The sequence below is a fragment of the Trichosurus vulpecula genome, chromosome 3 (genome assembly GCF_011100635.1).
Source record: "Trichosurus vulpecula isolate mTriVul1 chromosome 3, mTriVul1.pri, whole genome shotgun sequence".
Classification (NCBI taxonomy): domain Eukaryota; kingdom Metazoa; phylum Chordata; class Mammalia; order Diprotodontia; family Phalangeridae; genus Trichosurus; species Trichosurus vulpecula.
In genome coordinates this window covers 406,925,781-406,947,908 of record NC_050575.1, presented here as the reverse complement: position 1 = coordinate 406,947,908, position 22,128 = coordinate 406,925,781, and the positions used below count along the sequence as shown (strand labels likewise).

The following is a 22,128-nucleotide window of genomic DNA, read 5'->3' as shown; positions in this document are numbered from 1 at the left end:
TCATGGAGTTGTTGGCTTCTACTTGATCAATCTTAATTTTTAATCAGTTATTTTTTTCACTGGGGGTTTGCACCTCTTTTATCATTGGACAATTCTGGTTTTTAATGAATTGTTCTCTTCTTTTGCACTTCTTTTACCAAGCTAGTAATTGTCTTTTCATAATTATCTTGTATTGCTCTCATTTCTTTCCCCAGTTTTTCCTTTAGTATTCTTATTTGTATAAAAGTATTTTTTTTTTCTCTTTTTAAAACATTTTCTTTAGCTTTTTAAAGTAATTCTTGACGGCTGCTCTAAACTGCATGTTTCTTTGAGGTTTGGTTATAATGTTTTCTTGTTGTTGTCTTGTAATAAATTCAATATGTGACTTTCTCTTTTTTTAATTTAATATATTTAGTTTTCAGCATTGATTTTCACAAGAGTCTGAATTATAAATTTTCTCCCCATTTCTACCCTCCCCCCCACTCCAAGATGGCGTATATTCTGGTTACCCTATTCCCCAGTCAACCCTCCCTTCTGTCACCCCACTCCCCTTCCATCCCCTTTTCCCTTCCTTTCTTGTAGGGCAAGATAAATTTCTATGCCCCATTGCCTGTGTATCTTATTTTCTAGGTGCATGCAAAAACTTTTTGTTTTTGTTTTTGAACATTTTTTTAAAACTTTGAGTTCCAAATTCTCTCCCCTCTTCCCTTCTCACCCACCCTCCCTAAGGAGTCAAGCAATTCAACATAGGACACATGTGTATCATTATATATAACCCTTCCACAATACTCATGTTGTGAAAGACTAACTATATTTTGCTTCTTCCTAACCTATCCCTCTTTATTGAATTTTCTCCCTTGACCCTGTCCCCTTTCTAAACTGTTTTTTTTTATTACCTCCACCCCCATCTGCCCTCCCTTCTATCATCCCCCCTTTTTTATCTTCTTCCTCCTCCTTTCCTGTGGGGTAAGATACCCAATTGAGTATGTATGGTATTCCCTCCTCAGGTCAACATGTGACTTTCAAAGCTGTCTTCTTTTCTTTTTGAACTTCCTTCTGTTCTCTTCAGTGCATCTTTTTCTTTCTTTCTGACAACACTATTTCTAGCTCCCTTCCTCTTAAATCCAACTCTCCTCACACTTCCAGTAAAGAAAGAAAAAAACAGTGCTTATAGCCAGTAAGCATAGTCATGTAAAATAAATTCATAAATTTGTCACCACTTTTCTGTCATAAGACAGGCCGCATGTTTCACCATCACTTTTCTGGAATCATGGTGGTCATTACATGGTACTGTCATTTGTAAATTGTTTTCTTGGTTCTGCTGTTTTCCCCTTTCACTGCTTCATACAAGTCCTCTCACTTTCTCTGAAATTATCCCCTTTGTAATTTCTTATGGCAGATCAGTTTTCCATTTCATGGAATGATTAGGTAATACCCACTTATTGGGTATCCCTTTGTTCCTAATACTTTGCTATAATAGAAAGGACTATTAGAAATATTTTTGTCCGGGGGTGGAGCCAATATGGCGGCTGGAAAGCAGGGACTTGCATGAGCTACCCCCCAGGTCCCTCCAAAAACCTAAAAAAATGGCTCTGAACAAATAGTATTGCTGCAGAACCCATGGAACAGCAGAAGGAAGCAGGGCTCCAGCCCAGGACAGCCTGGATGGTCACTGGGTAAGGTCTATTGCGCATGGAGCGGGGAGTGGAGGGTAGCAGAATCCAGTGTGGGCTGTGCCCAGACCAGCGAGACCAGGAGCCAGGCAGAACAGGCCCTAGTGCCCTGCATCAGTGAGTTGTGGCAGTTACCAGACTTCTCAACCCACAAACACCAAAGAGAACAGAGAAGGTTAGTAGGAAAAGCTGTTGGGACAGAGTGAAAGGAGTTCGCGGTCTGGCCACCACCCAGGGGGCAGTGAAGATGGTGCAGCTCTGAGGCTGCTTACAGAGCTATAGCTGCAGTTGCTTCCAGCCCCAGGCCCACCTGGTGGGAGGAATTAGAGCAGGAGAACAGAGGCTGCTTAAGATCTTAGTTGCAGTCATGGGTTGGCGGTTCTTGGGGGAGCAGAAGTGCAAGTGTGGCAGAGCTTGCTGTGTAGAAAAAGCTCTGAAAATAACAGCACAGCAGACAAAGTACTCTCTGCTCTACAAGCAGTCATACCCCGATGAAAAACTCAAGGGTCAAGTAGATGGTTGGGAACATGGCGAGGCAGTGAAAACAGACTCAGATTCAGACTCAGACTTTGGAATCTTTCTTTGGTGACAAAGAAGACCAAAACATAGAGCCAGAAGAAGTCAACAAAGTCAAAGAGCCTACATCAAAAGCTTCCAAGAAAAGCATGAACTGGCCTCAGGCCATGGAAGAGCTCAAAAAGGATTTGGAAAAGCAAGTTAGAGAAGTAGAGGAAAAATTGTGAAGAGAAATGAGAGTGATGCTAGAAAACCATGAAAAACAAGTCAGTGATCTGCTAAAGGAGACCCAAAAAAATACTGAAAAAAATATTGAAGAAAACAACACCTTAAAAAATAGACTAACTCAAATGGCAAGAGAGCTCCAAAACGCCAATGAGGAGAAGAATGCCTTGAAAGGCAGAATTAGCCAAATGGAAAAGGAGGTCCAAAAGAACACTGAAGAAAATACTTACCTTAAAAATTAGACTGGAGCAAGTGGAAGGTAGTGACTTTATGAGAAATCAAGATATTATGAAACAGAACCAAAGGAATGAAACAATGGAAGACAATGTGAAATATCTCGTTGGAAAAACCACTGACTTGGAAAATAAATCCAGGAGAGATAATTTAAAAATTATTGGACTACCTGAAAGCCATGATCAAAAAAAGAGCCTAGATAACATCTTTCAGGAAATTGTCAAGGAGACCTGCCCTGATATTCTAGGGCCAGAGGGTAAAATAAAAATTGAAAGAATCCACCGATCACCTCCTGAAAAAGATCCCCCCAAAAAACTCCTAGGAATATTGTTGCCAAATTCCAGAGCTCCCAGATCAAGGAGAAAATACTGCAAGCAGCCAGAAAGAAACAATTTGAGTATTGTGGAAACACAATCAGAAAAACACAAGATCTAGCAGCTTGTACATTAAGGGATCAAAGGGCTTGGAATATGATATTCTGGAGGTCAGTGGAGCTAGGATTAAAACCAAGAAACACCTACCCAGCAAAACTGAGTATCATGCTCCAAGGCAAAATATGGACTTACAATAAAAGAGAGGACTTTCAAGATTTCTCAGTGAAAAGACCAGAGCTGAATAGAAAATCTGACTTTCAAACACAAGAATCAAGAGAAGCATGAAAAGGTAAACAAGAAAGAACTCATAAGGGACTTACTAAAGTTGAGCTGTTCTGTTTACATTCCTACATGGAAAGATGATGTGTATAATTCATGAGACCTCAGTATTAGGGTAGCTGAAGGGAATATATATGTATAGACGGAGGGCACAGGGTGAGTTGAATATGAAGGGATGATAGCTATAAAAAATAAAATCAAATTAAGGGATGAGAGAGGAATATATTGAGAGGAGAAAGGGAGAAATAGAATGAGGTAAATTATCTCACATAAAAGTGGCACAAAAAAGCTGTCTGTTGGGAGGGAAGAGGGGGCAGGTGAGGGGGAATGAGTGAATCTTGCTTTCATCAGATTTGATGTCAGGAGGGAATACCATACATACTCAATTGGTTATCTTACCCCACAGGAAAGAAGGAGGAAGGCGATAAAAAATGGGGGACAATAGAAGGGATGGCAGATGGGGGAGGAGGTAATCAAAAGTAAACACTTTTGAAAAGGGACAGGGTCAAGGGGGAAAATTGGATAAAGGGGGATAGGCTAGGAAGGAGCAAAATATAGTTAGTCTTTCACAACATGAGTATTGTGGAAGGGTTTTGCATAATGATCCACATGTGGCCTATGTGGGATTGCTTGCCTTCTTAGAGAGGGTGGGTGGGGAGGGAAGAGGGGAGAGAATTTGGAACTCAAAGTTTTAAAAGTGGATGTGCAAAAAAAAGTTTTTGCATGCAACTAAGAAATAAGATATACAGGCATTGGGGCATAAAAATCTATCTTGCCCTAAAAGTAAGGGCAAGGTAAGGGAAAAGGGGATGGGGAGAAGTGGGGTGACAGAAGAGAGGGTTGACTGGGGAATGGGGCAATCAGAATATATACCATCTTGGAGTGGGGGGAGTGTAGAAATGGGGAGAAAATTTGTAATTCAAACTCTTGTGAAAATTAATGCTGAAAACTAAAAATATTAAATATATAACAATTTTTTAAAAAGGCAAAAAATTGATTAATTAAAAAATATTTTTGTCTTAGAAGTCATCAAAACTACTTGGTACTGGCTAAGAAATACAGTGGTGGATCAGTGGAATAGGCTAGGTATACAAGATGTAGTAGTTAATGACTATAGCAATCTACTCTTTGATATACCCAAAGAGTTCAGCTTCTGGGTTAACAATTAAGTATTTCACAAAAACTGCTGGGAAAACTAGAAAATATTATAGCATAAGCTGAGCATAGACCAATATCTTAAACCATACACCGAAATAAAGTCAAAATGGGTTCACAATTTAGATATAAATGCTGATACTACAAGCAGTTTGGGAGAGCAAAGAATAGTTTTGCCTGTCAGATTTATAGAGAAGGAAAGAATTTATGACCAAACAAGAGAGAGAGAGAGCATTACAAAATGCAAAATGGATAATTTTGATTATGTTAAATTGAAAAAGTTTTTGTACGATCAAAGCCAATGCAACCAAGATTAGGAGGGAAGCAGAAAATTAGGAAAGAATTTTTAGGAGTTTCCCTGTTAAAGGCCTCTCTCTAAAATATACAGGGAACTGAGCCAAAGTTATAGGAATACAAGTCATTCTCAAATGGTCTAAGGATCTGAACAGGCAGTTTTCAGAGGAAGAAATTAAAAATATCTATAGTTATATTGAAAAAATGCTCTAAGTCACTATTAGAGAAATGCAAATCAAAACAACTCTTAGGACATCTCACCTGTCAGATTGGCTAATATGACAAAACAGTAAAATCATGAATGCTGTAGAAGATGTGGGAAAATTGGAACATTGTTACGTTGTCGGTGGAGTTGTAAACTGATCCAGACATTCTGGAGAGCAATTTGGAACTATGCCCAAAAGGCTATAACAATGTTCATACCCATTGACCCAGCAATACCACTTCTAGGGCTGTATCCCAAAGAGATCATGTGAGTGGGAAAGGGATCTGTATGTACAAAAATATTTATAGCAGCTCTTTTTGTGGCGGCAAAGAATTGGAAATCAAGGGGATGCCCATCAGTTGGGAAATGGCTAAAGAAGTTGTGGTATATGAATGTAATGGAATAGTATTGTACTATAAGAAATGAGGAGCAGACGGACTTCATAGTAACCTGGAAAGACTTACATGATCTCATGCTGAGTGAAGGGAGCAGAACCAGGAGAACGTTATACACCATTACAGACACACGGTATTTGTCATAACTAACTTTGATAGACTTGACTCCTCTCAGCAATGCAAGGTTCTAAGACAGCTCCAAAAGACTCATGATGGAAAAAGCTGTTCACATCCAGAGAAAGAATTATGGAGTCTGAATGCAGATTGAGGCAAACTATTTGCTCTCCTTTTTTTTTTTCCCCTTCATTTTTTGGTTTTGTTTCTTCTTTCTCATGATTTATTCCATTGGTTCTAATTCTTCTTTACAATGTAACTATTGTTTAAGTAAGTTTAATGTGAAGGTATATGTAGAACCTGTATCAGATTACATGCCATCTTGGTGGGGGAGGGCAGAGGAGAGGAAGGGGGAGAAAATTTGGAACTCAAAAACTTGTGGAACTCAGTGTTGTAAACTAAAAATAAAAAATAAAGAAATAAAAAGAAATATTTTTGTCCTCTGAGTCCTTTTCCACTTTTTGTTTTTGGTGTCTTCAGGAGTATAGGCCTAGTATTGCTTTGGCAAGCAATACACATTTTGGCAAAGAATACACATTGTTGAATAGTTTCCTGTGTCCTTCCTACAGTGGCTCTGCTATTTGACAGCTCTGCCAGCATAAGTGCCTTAAGCACTTATCAACAAAAGAGAAAAAAACACAAATCAATTGGGTATGAATTTGCATAAGTCAGTTGTGAACAAATATTAAGCTCCTATCATTTGCCACGACATATAATATAATAATAACACGGCATGAAGTTCAACACTGATGGTTACACTGATGGTAAATTCCTCAAATTGAAAGGGCATCAAGCCAAGACCAAAGTGGAAGGAGTGTTGGTGCATGATTTTCTGTTTGCAGATTATTGTCCCCTCAGTGCAGCCTCTGAAGATGAAATACAACAAAGTATGGATCGATTCTCTGCTGCTTGTGCTAATTTTGGCCTAACAATTAACACCAGAAAAACCACAGGTGTTCCATCAGCCCGCACCACACCATCCATATATGGAACCATCAATTATAGCAGATGGAGAAAGGAGTTTTGAATACCATAGATGAGTTCACTGAGCTTGGCAGTATACTTTCCAGGGGCGTACACATTGATAATGAGGTTGATGCACATGTTGCCAGAGCTAGCTCAGTATTTGGAGGCTCTGAGGGCAAGTATTGGAGAGAAGAGGTATTAGACTGACTTCCAAACTGAAGGTCTGCAAGAGTTCTGATGCTGACCTCATTGTGTGCCTGTGAAACCTAGGCAGTATATGAACACCAGGCTAGGAAACTGAATCACTTCCATTTGAATTGTCTTAGGAAGTTTCTGAAAATCACTTGGCAGGATAAGATCCCAGACACTGAGGTCCTTTCTCAAACTAAAATGCCAAGCATCCAAATTCTACTGAACAGAGCATAACTACATTGGGCTGGCCATGTTTGAATGCAAAATATAAAGTTGCCAAAAAAAACTTTTATGAAGAATTCACACAGGGCAAGCACTCACCTGGTTGTCAGAAGAAACAATCAAGGGCACTCTCAAGGTCTCTCTCAACTTTCAAATTGATTCATGACATGGATGACACTGGCACTGGACTGCCCAGTATAGCATGCCTTCATCAGAAAAGGTTCTGTGCTCCATGAGCAAAGCAGAATTCAAGTAACTCAAAAGAAATGCGAGATGCACAAATTTAGAGAATCCACCCCAGATGTTCACGTGGACTATTTTTTTTAATTACTCATAGTTCAGCATCTTTTTTTAAAGTTTATATTTTGTAGTTTTTATGTATTATCTTCTGTTGGGTCTGCTTATTTTACACTGTCTCAATGCATATCTTCCATCAGAATTCCTCATTTTTACTACAATGTTGCTTGCAGCTGCTTTGGGGGTGTAAGACCAATAATACCAGCACACAGGAGGGCTACTAGCGCATAGGTTCTTTGATCTACTTTTCTAAGGAAAGCAACTTTAAGGGGTTTACAGTCTCACTTTAATTAAACATACATATATCATTCACTTAGTTCAGGGGGAAAAGTCAGCACCCTGAACATCAGAGGAAACGCAGAAATTAAAAGCAGAAATTATATAAACAGAGCACATAATCAGCAGACAGGGCTTCTCATTGTCTGTCCATAGCAATACATACGTAGTTACCAGAGAGAGAAGCACCAACGTCTGGGTTTTCAAAGTCGGGGAGCTCCTAAACAGCTACCCAGAGTCTCATCTGGCCAAATCTCACAAACACTTCCAATGAGTGAGCCCCCCAAAGCAAAATGCTAACCCTGGAGTATATATACACTTCAGCTTCAGCCCACAGAGAGTGTCACAACCATGTGACTCAGACTTATGTGAAAAGCTTTCATTTTCATTGTTTTATTTCAGCAGGTAGATAAGGATTTAACCATATTACTGCTTCAGCTCAGAGGGCAGAAGTAGGAGCCCTGAGTGCACATTGGGAAAAAGAAAATTAACAGATTTAAAATTGATGTCATTGGAACTGTTTACAACAGTAAGACTTTATTAAGCACCTACATAGTGCCAGGCACTGTGCTAAGTGCAGAAGATAAAAGGGATGGCAATAATAGCTCCTACCTTTAAGCAGCTTACAAACTAATTGGAAAGGAATTCTTCTATAAAAAATTTTTATTCATTTAATTTTTAATTTATGGAATAAAACAGGCATTTCCAAAATGGAGTATAACTTTTAAAAAGATGATTGCATATGAAGTTGCAAATCTTATCAACAACTTGCTATTCCTTTTAAATATATAACAAAATTATCATGTAAATTTCTTTTTCTCCTCCTCCCAACCCTATAGATGGCTACCATTAGATATGTGTGTGTGTGTGTGTGTGTGTGTGTGTGTGTGTGTGTGTGTAAAATCGTTCTATCCATACTTATATCTATCAGTTCTTTCTGGGAGAGGAATTCTTAAGTGCCTGGTATATACCAGACCGTACTGGGATACAAATAAGTAAATGAGACAATCCCTTGTGGTAAGTGAAAGATGAAATGACTGAGGAAACAAAGGTTCAGTCTTTTGGGCTTATCTAAGAAATGCTTGGCAATTGCACAACAAACTAGAACCAAGCCCCTTCCTCAGCTTAGGGCTGGGTGCTGCAAATGGGGGGAGATGTACTTTTATACATTAAAAACAATCAAGAAGACCAATTAATTAAAAGCAAGTAATGCAATATTATGTAACCTAATTTCTCATTGGAGGAAAGATTGAGGACTTTCCATGTTGGGAGGGGGAAAAGCAACAGGTTCAGTTCCTTGAATTCAGAAAATGAGGTGTCCCATTCCACCCCAGGAATATGGAAACAATAACTAGTTGTGCAGTATGGGGCCAATTTTCAGATAAGACATATGGGATGTGTGAGATGTGCAATTGTGGGAAAACTGCTTACATTAATCTTTTTGGATCTTACTGGGTTTCTGGTCAGCATAACCAAGGCCCTAAGTTAAGGGTCTCTAAACAGCAGGTAGGAGTGGTCTCATTTCCCAGTCACAGAGGGCTAGATTCAAACAATGCAATAAGGTTTTCTCCCAGTTCCCACAATTGAATAAACTTTTTTCACAAGACAGAAGTTGGACTAAACCCATAACTGAACCGAAAAAAACTGAGCTACATCCTAAATTGAATCACAAAATGGAGTCAGTGTGGTTGACTCAATTGCCTCAATTCCCTGTACTACTTGCTGTCCTAATGCCCTCTATTCCCTCACCCTACTGTAAGCAGTTTACATTTGAACTTCACAACAGAGCTATAGCTAGGTAAGCACAAATGTTTCTGGTATTTCAGGAATCAGTGACATTCAAGGATGTGGCTGTGGACTTCACTGAGGAGGAGTGGATACAATTGAACCCTTCTCAGAAAAAGTTGTACTGGGATGTGATGCTGGAGAACTATAGGAACTTGGTCTTTTTGGGTAAGAACAGCCACCCTTTTGGAGTCTTAATATATACTGTGACAACTTTCAAGAATTTCAATTATTCTTTGGCATACAAAAGGAAAATATTGCTAATCCTTTTGTAGCCAAGAGACAGATTGCTTGTGCTACCTGTTTCTAGGGAAAAGGTCTTTGCTTGGTATGCCTGGAAATTGATTTCTTAATTTGTTGTTATCCTTGAGAATATATCCTCCCCTGTCTGTTTCTTCAAATCCAAGATTTTCTTTTCAATCCCAATGTAGTTTTCATCATACACAATGTTCTCACAGTCTAAGCAGGGAGTGAGTCAATTGAACTATTTTTTAAGTCCTATTCAGTAGTCCATTCTACCATAATATACAATATCCTTCAGTGGTCCTTTGTACTGTCCTTAAGGTCTTCCTAGCATGCCTACTTGAGGACTTGAACTAGCTTTGAATTCTTTTAAGTTTTATAGATGCTTTTTTTTAAAAAAAAAATGTAATTTCTCCTCCCCCTGCCACTTAAAAGAAAACCAAAAACCTACGTCTCCCTCCAACCAGCCCATTAAGCCTCTCTTGATTGGGGGAAAAAAAGTCTCAGGCAAAATGAGCCCACATAGTGACCTTGATGGTATAAGGTACATTCAAGGCTTGTATTCCCCCACCATTCTACTAAGAGTTGGAAGGAGTATTTCATCTTCTGTGATGGAACTCTGAGATGACTCCCTGGTACTTTTTCATTTTCAATGAACAGGATTTGGAGTTTCCAAACCAGATGTGATCTACCAGTTGGAAACAAAGGAAGCATCTTGGATGCCAGAAGCAGATATTCCCAGAAGCAGCTGTCCAGGTGACTACATCAAAACCAGCCAGATGGGTCATTGCAAAATAGTGATCTGTTGGTCATTTTAGGTCAAAGTTCTTGTAAAATGTTGAACAAATTGGTCTGTCAAAGCTTCTCAGGCCTGTTGAGGGTAGCTGAAACTTCAAAACTTTTTTTACCTCAAGAAGTTCATTTTTTATTATATTTTTACTGAAATGTACCTCCACACTTAAAGGAAATTGTTGCTTCAGTTACAGGGCAGTTATTTTCCTTTTTCATTGAAGATCATCCTAGTTCTCCTCCTCCACCTGCATGAATTCATTCTCCCTTTTCAAATAAGCACATTACTTAAGACAGGGCTGTACAACCTTAGGTTATCTCAGGGCTACATTAAAATAAAAGAGTTATTCTAGGGCCGCACCCAGAATAAAAAATACAATACACTAATAGAAAGTGGGGAAATGCACATTATAAATACAACAGGCAAAGGCCTGAAACCAAACGTAAAACATCAGAGTGACAACACAGCAGTTTAAAGGTAGGTGCATACTGACTAGTCTGCATCATACAGACAGAACGCATCCCACAGATTGAAAATTTCGTGTGATATGTTGCGTCTGTAATACTGCTTAAAAACACCAAAGAAAATTAACATCAATGATATTATTTATTAGTGATGGAATTAAAAAATCTAATACGTGTTCCACGCAAATTATTATTGTATTTTTTCACTTGTGAAAATTAAAACCAACAAGCAGGCCACATAAAATCGCATGGGGCCTGTGGACCGTATCTTGGACAGCCCTGAATTAGTTAGTAAGTACTGTGCTCTTTTTTCTTCTGAGTTCTCTTCTGATATTTTCTTCTTTTTTGTTTTTATCATTATATTACCTTGCTGCTACTTTTCAAAATATTTAATTCTAATTCCCTTTTCTTCAGTCTATCATGTTATGTGTCATCCTGTTTTTCTTTCCGCTTTGAAATTGTTTATAAAGGCACATTAATATGTTCATATGACAGGACTTGTCTAACCATAAATCCATCATTGGACCTATAGATTTTCATTATTTTGCTCTTTCACAAAAACCTGTTGTGAAAATTTAACTGAGAGTGCTTTGTTTGCTTTCAGTAACATATTGAGGATTCATATTTAGCACAGAGACAATTGGGTCAAAGGATATGAACAGTTTTGTAAGCTCTAGCTGAAATTGCTATTTTACTTTTCAGAAAAATGGCGGCAGCAGCTTAATAAGTAGCTATTTGAACATAATTGCCAAAATTTATCATTTTAAAGTATCTTTGCTAACCTGAAGGCATTTATTGCTACCTCCAAATTGTTTTCATTTTTTGTCCTTTGATTAGCAGAGTTTGAGTAATGTTTCAGGTAATTCCTAATAATTTCTGTGGTCAAAAACACCTGTATGTCTTAACTCTCACAAATTTGAATAATTTTTTTACAAAGTAGATATGTTAGAGGAAGTTTATAGCAGTAGTTGTCACATTTCCTCCATCATATTTCTTCTTTTTTCTGTTTACTTCATCTGTCTATTTCTCTTCCTCACTCTAAACTCAATTCTCTGTTTTCCTTTTGTTCAGCCTTTTCCCTTCCTATTTTCACCTCAGAGGGTAAGGATACATTTGCAAGTTCTTTTTTTCTTTGTGAATAGCCTTATTACATTCAAATGTCAGTTAATTAAAGTAGAGTAAGGTTTCATTCATCCCTCTTGTTAATTTCATCCTATGTAAATTCAATTACATATGTTACCTTTGAGTCATCATATTTTCACATAAGATAAATTCATCCTTAGGAAAAGACTAGTGAGAGTAGCCTTCTCAAGTGAGAAGGCAAGAAAATAGCTCTAAAACCTTTGAACAACTAAGAACTTTGGGAAAGGTTCAAAAAGGCAGGGTTAATAAGCTCTTTCTTCTTCCTTTCAGAGAGCAGAGAATTTACTGGAGATAAACCTCTTGATTGTAATGGATATGGAAAGGCCTTCAGGAGCAAGAAACATCTTTCTGTGTGTCAGAGAATTCATGCTGGAGAGAAACCTTATAAATGTAGTGTATGTGAGAAGGCCTTCATGTGGAAGGGAAATCTTACTCGACATCAGATAATTCATACTGGAGATATTCCTTATAAATGTAGTAAATGTAGGCAGGCCTTCCCAAATAAGATACATCTTATACTGCATCAGAAAATTCATACTGGAGACAAAGCTTATGAATGCAGTGATTGTGGAAAGGCTTTCTGGAAGAAGTCACATCACACTGAGCATTCGAGACTTCATACTGGAGAGAAACCTTACGAATGTAGTAAATGTAGGAAAGCCTTCAGGATTAAGTCAGAGCTTACCGTGCATCAGAGATTTCATACTGGAGAGATGCTTTATGAATGTAAGCAATGTGGGAAGGGTTTCCCCTACAAGTCATATCTTACTCGCCATCAGAAAATTCATACTGGAGAGAAGCCTTATGAATGTAGTGAATGTGAGAAAGCCTTCAGGATTAAGTCGGAGCTTACTGTGCATCAGAGAATTCATACTGGAGAGATGCTTTATGAATGTAAGGAGTGTGGGAAGACTTTCCCCTACAACTCATATCTTATTAAACATCAAAAAATTCATACTGGAGAGAAACCTTATGAATGTAGTGAATGTAGAAAGGCCTTTAGGAGTAAGAAACAACTTACAGTGCATCAGAGAATTCATACTGGAGAGAAACCTTATGAATGTACTAATTGTGGGAAGGCCTTCAAGAGTAAGTCAGAGCTTACTGTACATCAGAGCATTCATACTGGAGAGAAACCTTATCAATGTAGTGAATGTGGAAAGGCCTTCAGGATAAAGAAACAACTTACAGTGCATCAGAGAATTCATACTGGAGAGAAACCTTATGAATGTGCTAAATGTGGAAAGGCTTTTAAGAATAAGCGAAATCACACTGTGCATCAGAAAATTCATACTGAAGAGAAACCTTATAAATGTAGCGAATGTGGAAAGGCCTTCAGGAATAAGGGAAATCATACTGTGCATCAGAGAATTCATACTGGGGAGAAACCTTATGAATGTAATGAATGCAGAAAGGCCTTCAGGAGCAAGTCAGAGCTTACTGTGCATCAGAAAATTCATACAGAAGAGAAACCTTATGAATGTAGTGAATGTGGGAAGGCCTTCAGGAATAAGGGAAATTATACTGTGCATCAGAGAATTCATACTGGAGAGAAACCTTATGAATGTAATGAATGTGGAAAGGCCTTCAGGAGTAAGGACCATGTTATAGTGCATCAGAGAGTTCATACTGGAGAGAAACCTTATGAATGTAGAGAATGTGGAAAAGCCTTCAGGAGTAAGGATCATCTTATAGTGCATCAGAGAATTCATACTGGAGAGAAACCTTATGAATGTAGTGAATGTGGAAAGGCCTTTAGGAGTAAGGAACAACTTAAAGTGCATCAGAGAGTTCATACTGGAGAAGACAAACCTTATGAATGCAGTGAATGCAGGAAGGCCTTCAGAAAAAAATTAGAGCTTACTATGCATCAGAGAATTCATACTGGAGAGAAACCTTATGAATGTATTGAATGTGGAAAGGCATTCAGGATTAAGAAGCGACTTATAATGCATCAGAGAATTCATACTGGAGAGAAACCTTATGAATGTAATGAATGTAGGAAGGCCTTCAGGACTTACTCACAACTTAAAGTGCATCAGAGAATTCATACTGGAGAGAAACCTTGCAAATGTAGTGAATGTGGGAAGGCCTTCACGAGAAAGGTACATCTTAATGTCCACCAGCAAATTCATATTGGAAACATTCTTTTTGAGTGTAAGGAGTGTGGGAAGGCTTTCCCATACAACTCAGAACTTATTCGACATCAAATAATTCATACTGGAGAGAAACCTTACGAATGTACTGTATGTGGGAAGGCCTTTGGGAGGAAAGCACATCTTACTAGGCATCAGAGAACTCATACTAGAGAAAAACCATATGAATGAAAAACCAGCAGAAGGAAGTGAGAAACAAGTATAGCATCCGTATAGCTCAGAACATGTCCAGTAACCATGGGTCACACTGTGTATCCTGAGTGGGGAGTCATACCTCCTTTCCTCCCTCCATCATTTTTCCATGCCCTGCTAGATAGTAGAAGGAGAAGAAATTGTACAGGGTACCAGCAAAAAGAGTTAGGAACATGTATGAGGCCTTGTTCCCGTAGGCAGGTAGGTAGAGGATGTGGCAGAAATGATTATCATGAAGATAGTGGGAAACAATGCTAAGCTGACATGGTAAGGGAACTGGAGATAGTAGAAGTGTTTGTGCAGTATACCTCCTTTGACATAGACCTGTACTGATGTACTAGTCCCAATGTTCGTATGGACTATTTGTGCCTGACCTGTTGTAGATTCTTCTGAGTTCGTATTGGTCTGATCAGCCACTGTTGGGCACACTATATACATTGATCCTGACATAGTGATGTCATTTTGGTCCTCTTTGAGCATGAAGGACAACCATGACCACACTGATGCCTTCCGTAGGTTAAGAGGCTGTTATATTGTATATGGTATAAGATGTTTGTCTATGCCTAGTTTCCACCAACGCTCTTTCAAAGTGTTCCCAGGAGTTGTTGTTATCAGAAACTGGAATCTTTGGGTTTATCAAACAGTTAATTACTATAGTCAGTGACTACTGTGTCTTCTGTGCCTAATCTATTCTGTGGAGTGTATCTGCTAAGACAAACCCAGGAACTATATGAATATAATTACAAAATACTTCACACAAATAAAGTCAGATCTAAACTATTGGAAAAACATCAATTGCTTATGGGTAGGCTGAACTAATATAATAAAAATGAGAATTCTACCTAAATTAATTTACTTTTTGATGGCATACCAATCAAACTACCAAAAAGTTATTTATAGAGCCAGAAATAATAATAACTTCATCTGGAAGAACAGATGGTCAAGAATCTCAATGGTCTTATTGAAAAGTATTGCAAAGGAAGGTGGCCTAGGCTTACCAGATCTCTAAGTATATTATAAAGTAGCAATGATCAAAATTATTTGGTACTGGCTAAGCAAGAGTGGTGGATCAGTGGAAAGAAGGTTAAAATGGGTATGTGATTTAGACATAAAGGGTGATACCATAAGCAAATTGTGAGGAGAGTAAGGCATAGTTTACCTGTCAGATCTGTGGAGAAGGGAAAAAATTATGACCAAACAAAAGAGAACATTATAACATGCAAAATGGATAATTTTGATTACATTAATTTAAAAAGTTTTTGTACAAACAAAGCCAATGCAACTAAGATTAGAAGGAAAGCAGAAAGCTGAAAAACAAGTTTTACTCTCAGTGTTTCTGATAATGGCCACATTTCTAAAATATATAGAACTAAGTAAAATTTATAAGAATACAATTCATTCCCCAAATGAGAAATGATAAAAGGATATGAACAGGGAGTTTTCAGATGAAGAAATTACACTTATCTATAATCAAATGAAAAAATGCTCTAAATCACTATTAATTAGAGATATGCACATTAAAATAATTCCAAGGTACCACCTCACAAATATATTAGTCAATATGGCAGAAAAGTAAAATAATAAATGTAGATGATAAGCGAAAATTGGAACACCAATGCATTGTTGGTGGAGTATTGAATTGACCTGATCATTCTGGAGAGCAATTTGAAATTATGCCAAAAGAGTTATAAAACTACTAAATTTTGATCCAGCAATACCACTACTAGGTCTGTATCCCAAAGAGGTCATAAAAAAAGGAGAAAAGGCCCCACATGTACAAAAATATTTATAGCAATTCTTTTTGTGGTGGCCAAGAATTGGAAATTCTTTTGGGAAGATGGTGGGTGGAAAACAGGGACTCGCTTAAGCTGTCCCCCAAATCCCTCCAAACACCTGTAAAAAATGGCTCTGAACAAATTCTAGAGCTACAGAACCCATGAAATAACAGAGGGAAGCTGGTCTCCAGCCCAGGATGGCCTGGATGGTCACTGGGAAGGCTCTATTGCACTGAGCTGGCAACAGAGCACAGCCCAGCATGGGTCGTGCCAGGACAGATCAGGGCACAGGAGATCCAGTGAGCAGGCCCTCAGGGCCAGAAATCACTGAGCTATAGCAGTTACCAGACTTCTCAACCCACAAATGCCAAAGACCATGGAACAGGTTAGTGGCAAAATTGCTGGATGTCGGTGAGAGAAGTGGGCAATCCAGCCCCAGCCCTGGGGGCAGTGGAGGTGGCCCTGCAACAGCATTAGGAGGCTCCAGTGGCTGCTTCCTGAGTCCCTGGCCCACCTGGTGGGGGGGAGCAAGCGGTGGATCAGAGCAGAAGTGCAGGGAGCACTTTGCTGGCACAGAAGCAGGATTCTCTTGATCTGGGTCGCAGTCCTGGTTGGCAGTTCTTGGGGGGGGGGGGAGGAGGAGGAGTGCTGGTGTGGCAGAGCTTGTGGTGGCTTAGAAGTAACTCTGAAAACAGTGCAAGGCCCCTGAAGCCTGAGACAAAGCACTCTCCACTTCTAAGGCAGTCATAATCTGACCAAAAGCTCAAGGGTCAAGTGGTTGCCTGGGAACATGAGCAGCAGGCAGTGCAAAAGGACTCAAACTATAGAATCTCTTTTTGGTGACAAGACGAAAACATACAGCCAGAAGAAGTCAACAAAGTTAAAGAGCCTACATCAAAAGCCTCCAAGAAAAACATGAACTGGTCTCAGGCCATGGAAGAGCTCAAAAAGGATTTGGAAAATCGAGAGAAGTAGAGGAAAAATTGTGAAGAGAAATGAGAGTGATGCAAGAAAATAATGAAGTCAATGACTTGCTAAAGGAGATCCAAAAAAATAATGAAAACACCTTAAAAAACAGACTAACTTGAATGACAAAAGAGCTCCAAAAAGCCAACGAGGAGAAGAATGCCTTAAAAGGCAGAATTAGCCAAATGGAAAAGGAGGTCCAAAAGACCACTGAAGAAAATACCACCTTAAAAATTAGAATGAAGCTATTGACTTTATGAGAAATCAAGAAATTTATAAAACAGAACCAAAAGAATGAAAAAATATGGAAGACAATGTGAAATATCTCATTGGAAAAACCACTGACCTGGAGAATAGACCTAGGAGAGAGAATTTTAAAATTATTGGACTATCTGAAGCCCATGATCAAAAAAAGAGTCTAGACATCATCTTTCAAGAAATTATCAAGGAAAACTGCCCTGATATTCTAGAACCAGAGGGTAAAATAGAAATTGAAAGAATCCACTGATCACCTCTTGAAAAAGATCCCAAAAAGAAAACTAGGAATATTGTAGCCAAATTCCAGAGTTTCCAGGTCAAGGAGAAAATATTGCAAGCAGCCAGAAAGAAACAATTTGAGTATTGGGGAAATGCAGTCGGGATAAAACAAGATCTGTCAGCTTCTACATTAAGGGATTGAAGGGCTTGGAACATGATATTCCAGAAGTCAAAGGAGCTAGGATTAGGACCAAGAATTGCCTACCCAACAAAACTGAGTATTATATACTCCAGGGCAAAATATGGATTTTCAATAAAATAGAGGACTTTCAAGCATTCTTGATGAAAAGACCAGAGCTGAATAGGAAATTTGACTTTCAAATACAAGAATCAAGAGAAGCATGAAAAGGTAAACAAGAAAGAGAAATCATAAGGGACTTACTAAGTAAGTTGAGGTGTTTTGTTTACGTTACTACATGGAAAGATGATATTTGTAATTCATGAAACCTTTGTCAGTATTAGGGTAGTTGAAGGGAATACACACACACACACACATATAGACAGGGCACAAGGTGAGTTGAATTTGAAGAGATGGTATCTACAAAAAATAAAATTGAGGGTTGAGAGAAATATTGGGAGAAGGAGAAAAGGAGAGATAGAATGGAGTCAATCATCTCACATAAAATTGGCAAGAATAGGCAGTTCTATTAGAAGGGAAGAGGGGGCAGGTGAAAGCGAATGAGTGAATCTTGCTCTCATCAGATTTGACTTAAGGAGGGAATAACATACATACTTAATTGCATATCTTACCCCACAGGAAAGTAGGGGGGAGGGGAAACAGTATTTTCATATTTCTTTTTTTTTTCTCATGGTTTTTCCCTTTTGTTCTGATTGTTCTTATACAATATGATTAATATGGAAATATGTTTAATATGATAGTATCTGTATAACCAAATCAAATTCCTTACTCTCTTAGGGAGGAGGGTTGGAAGGGAGGGACAGATGAAAAAAACTTGGAACTCAGTCTTGTAAAAGTGAATGTTGAAAACTATCTTTACATGTAACTGGAAAATATAAAATATTAAGTGAAAAATGATGTTGGAGCATGTTGTTCTGGAGAATCTTAAAACTAGTTCAGTCTCAGACTCTTCAGCTTACCCAGATGGTGCTTTAGCTTTTTGGGAGTAGGTGGATAAGAAATTTCATGGTAGAACCTTGACAATGAGTCCTGGGTTGGAGGTATTAGCAGATCTAGTGACCTCTGTACAGTTATCCCACTTTCCTGATCTTCAGCTTTGCAGAGATGTCTATTTGTCCTGAGAAATCCATAGGACATCACCCTTTGTCTCAGAGCTTTCTCCTTTCCATTTTTTTTTAAAAGTCTCTCAGACACAGCTGAAGTCTTTGAGCCCCAACATAAGTGATTCCTGAGCCTGCTTGAGACTGTGTTTTGTGTCTTCTCATATGATAAGAGCCAATTGGCAATGTCATTGTAACCTACAGCTCAGTGGAACCTTGGACAAGTTACCTTAGCTATGTGAGCTCTTCATCTGTAAAACACAAAATCCTTATTGGTTGATCCCTAAAGATCTGTCATTGGAAGCAAGGATACTGATGAGGTCAGGAGAGTTGTTAAACTCTCCCACTCCAACAATAGCAACAAGGGTTGTTGTGAGCAAAGGAGGTATTGGAGAGCAGAGTTGGAGCAGTTTGAGTTAAGTTTCCTCCCAGGTGGATTGATTTCAGACCCACTTAGGGACTCTTTGGGGCATGGGAAAAAAAACAACTCCCAACATTCCAGAGAACCTCCTTTTTGATTGTTTTATATTCCCTTACCTGCTGATTGTATCTGCTTTTACTTCTTTTGACTTCATTTTGTCAAGCATGGAGTGTCACTTAACTCTGCCTCAATTTCTTTAAAAATCTGTAAAATGGGGATATTAACAGTACCTACCTTCCATGTTTTTGTGAGGATAAAATGAGATAACCACACCACGATATAAATGCTACCTGTATTTTTTTTTAAATAAACAATCAGTTTTAAGTCAAAATATCCAACAGCTTCCAGGTAACGAGCCTTGAGGCTGGTGGCAGCATTCCCTTTATGTTCTGTGGTTTGGGCTCTCATCTAGTTTTCTGCTACACAAGTCTGTCAGGTGGAAAAAAGGATTAGTCTTGCCTTGTTTGACCCCAAGGGAAGAAGGCAATGAGGGAAAGTTTTAAGGAGCCAATTTAGGCTCAGTGTTAGAACAAACTTCCTCATTATTAAAGATGTGCAGAAAAGGGGTGGGCTGCCCATTTCAATGAGGAAGTTGTCTAATACTTGGATTTTGTGTACCCTGCCCACTTCCTATACTATCATTTATAAGAAATTCTCAAAAATGCGGGGAAGAAAATCCCATAGCATCATTAATATTTTTAAACCATCACCTCAAAATAAAGTACTATTCTACTCAATTAGAACAGAATGACATTGTGCTCCATACCTAGAACAGGTATGCCAAAGTAGGGCCAAGACCACAGTGTCCACCAGGGCATTAAAAAACTTTCCTGTGAACAGGCCCAGAAGCAAGGCTCTATCATAGATAGTGGGGTGAAGGACAGAAGGTGGGTTATCTGAGCCTCACTCCTTAGGCAGTCAGAAAAGCTTTTGTTTAGGGTTAGAGCACTGTGGGAGGGACACCATCACTATGCTGTGAGTCTGCAGTGTCATCAGACTCCACAGGACTAATAGTAAGAGTGTATCTAGTGTAACCACTGGCAGTGGTCATGGCTGAGACCCCAGAGGCCCTGTTGTATCTGTAATAAGATAGAGCTCAAGTGGCTATACTGGCTTCTTTTGGCACTAGTTAGATAGTTATCAGTGCTTAAACTAGCCTTATACCTGATGGTGACTTTCTCCTGGCATCACTGCCAAGGAGGCTGGAGACTGAGTTAGCACATGGCCCCCCAGTAACCTGAAATCCCCAAGAAATAATCAAAACACTGGGGAGACAGTTGAATCTTGAAATATACAACCAGCTCTCATTTTCCTAAAACGACATATAATGCTAGCTAATTTTCACAGGGACTTTCCAGTTTCCGTTGTGTGGGATGTCCCAGAAGTCTTAATGCATCTAAGTGTTATGACAACTTAAATTGTACTATGTTTTAACTTCTTAGAACAGTAGAATTACCTGATTATGAAAATGGGAGAAATTAAGAAGTATGCAAAATAGTTAAAATAGTGAAACTGACGATCTTTCTGAGGACTAATCACAGACACAGCTCAATGAAGTCCAGTTAACCAAAAACTCCAGCCTTCTCTGGTTTAAACTTTTCTTTTTAACTCTTAGGGCAGAGGTTCTTAACCTTATTTGTGTCATGGACCTCCTTGGAAACCTGGTGAAGTCGAGGGGTATTTCCCAGAATCACAATTTTAAATGCATAAAATACACAAGAAACAACAAGGAAAATAATCATATTGAAATAAATATCTAATTTCCCCATCCATGTGCACAGACCACGTGAAATCAATTCATGGACCCCTTTTGGCCCCAGCTTAAGAACCCATATTTTGGGGTATTTCTCAGAAGCTGATAGAAGAAGCCATAGGATCATAGTTCCAGAAGTAGAAGGAACATCTGAAGCTCATTGTGCATTCCAGTTTTTGGTTATTGCCCTGTCAGAACCACCCCTGATTTCTCCCCTCTTTGCTCCTCTTTTCTAGCATTTTGTGTGTTGTTTTAGAGTTTCCCTGGACACTTTGCTTAGTATCATTCAAAGCCATCTTTCTTGCTGTTCCCCCTAAGAATCTTGTTTCATTGGGGTGTTTATGTGGTTGGCTGAGTGACCAGCCAACAAGTAGCTTATTTCCCTGGTGACCCCCTCATCACCATTTTCCAGGAAGCCCCACAGGCCATTGTTAGATACTATGCCCTTGCCTTAACAGCCACGTAGCCCAAAACACATGATTGTATTGTTTGTATCTCTATCACGTATATCGTTCCTTGATCTTAGGTGTGTCTATATCATAGACAGATAAGGCCAAGACCTTGTGAACTATGAAAAGTATGGAATGGAAACATAATAAGTAGAATCCTTGTTGGGGTATCTCAAGAATTGTGATAATCCTGTGGAATGGCCTACATTACTCAAAGCAGCCATGAATGAACAAAGAAGCCAAGAAAATGTGTTTTATAAACAAGGAAGTTGGTTAATCCATCAGTTATGTCACAGCTAGTAGTAACCTTGGTTCAGTCACTTTGAGTCTAGTCTCCCTCTACACCAAAGTGGTGGAAGAGAGTGGCTCCCAATTTCAGAAGGTTTCATACTTTTAGTCTTACTTTCTGTGTTCAGTAACTCTTCTTTTTTAAACACAGAAGAGGTTAACCAGATAATTGACGTTGAAGAATTATCAACTGGTTAGCTGATACAGGTATAATCTATGGTTAGTTTTATTCTGCAGAGCATGCTGGATGGGTGTTCATAATCTATAGTACTAATGAGGCACACCAAAACCCTTCAGGAGAATAGTAGTCCAACTGATAACCTGACCAGCAAGTGGGGGTGGGGTTGGGAGAATAGTTCTCATAACTTTGCTCTATGTGTTTATCAGCTTGAATTAGTTTGTCCTAAATGTTTAACAAAATTTGTTTTTTTAAAAGGTTATATTTTTTCATTGTTCCTATTACATATAAAGTTTTGTTGTTTTTAAAAGAAACTACCTCCAAGGAAATGACTTGCTAAGGTCCTCTATGGC

General features: G+C 38.7%; 1 protein-coding gene and 1 pseudogene across 1 annotated transcript in view; one reads left to right on the top strand and one right to left on the bottom strand.

The window, feature by feature from the left end:
• LOC118844120 (zinc finger protein 420-like) overlaps positions 1–22,128 on the bottom strand; it is a 444,485-nt gene that overhangs the window by 337,612 nt on the left and 84,745 nt on the right. The window lies entirely within an intron of this gene.
• LOC118842743 overlaps positions 10,927–22,128 on the top strand; it is a 146,093-nt pseudogene continuing 134,891 nt past the window's right edge.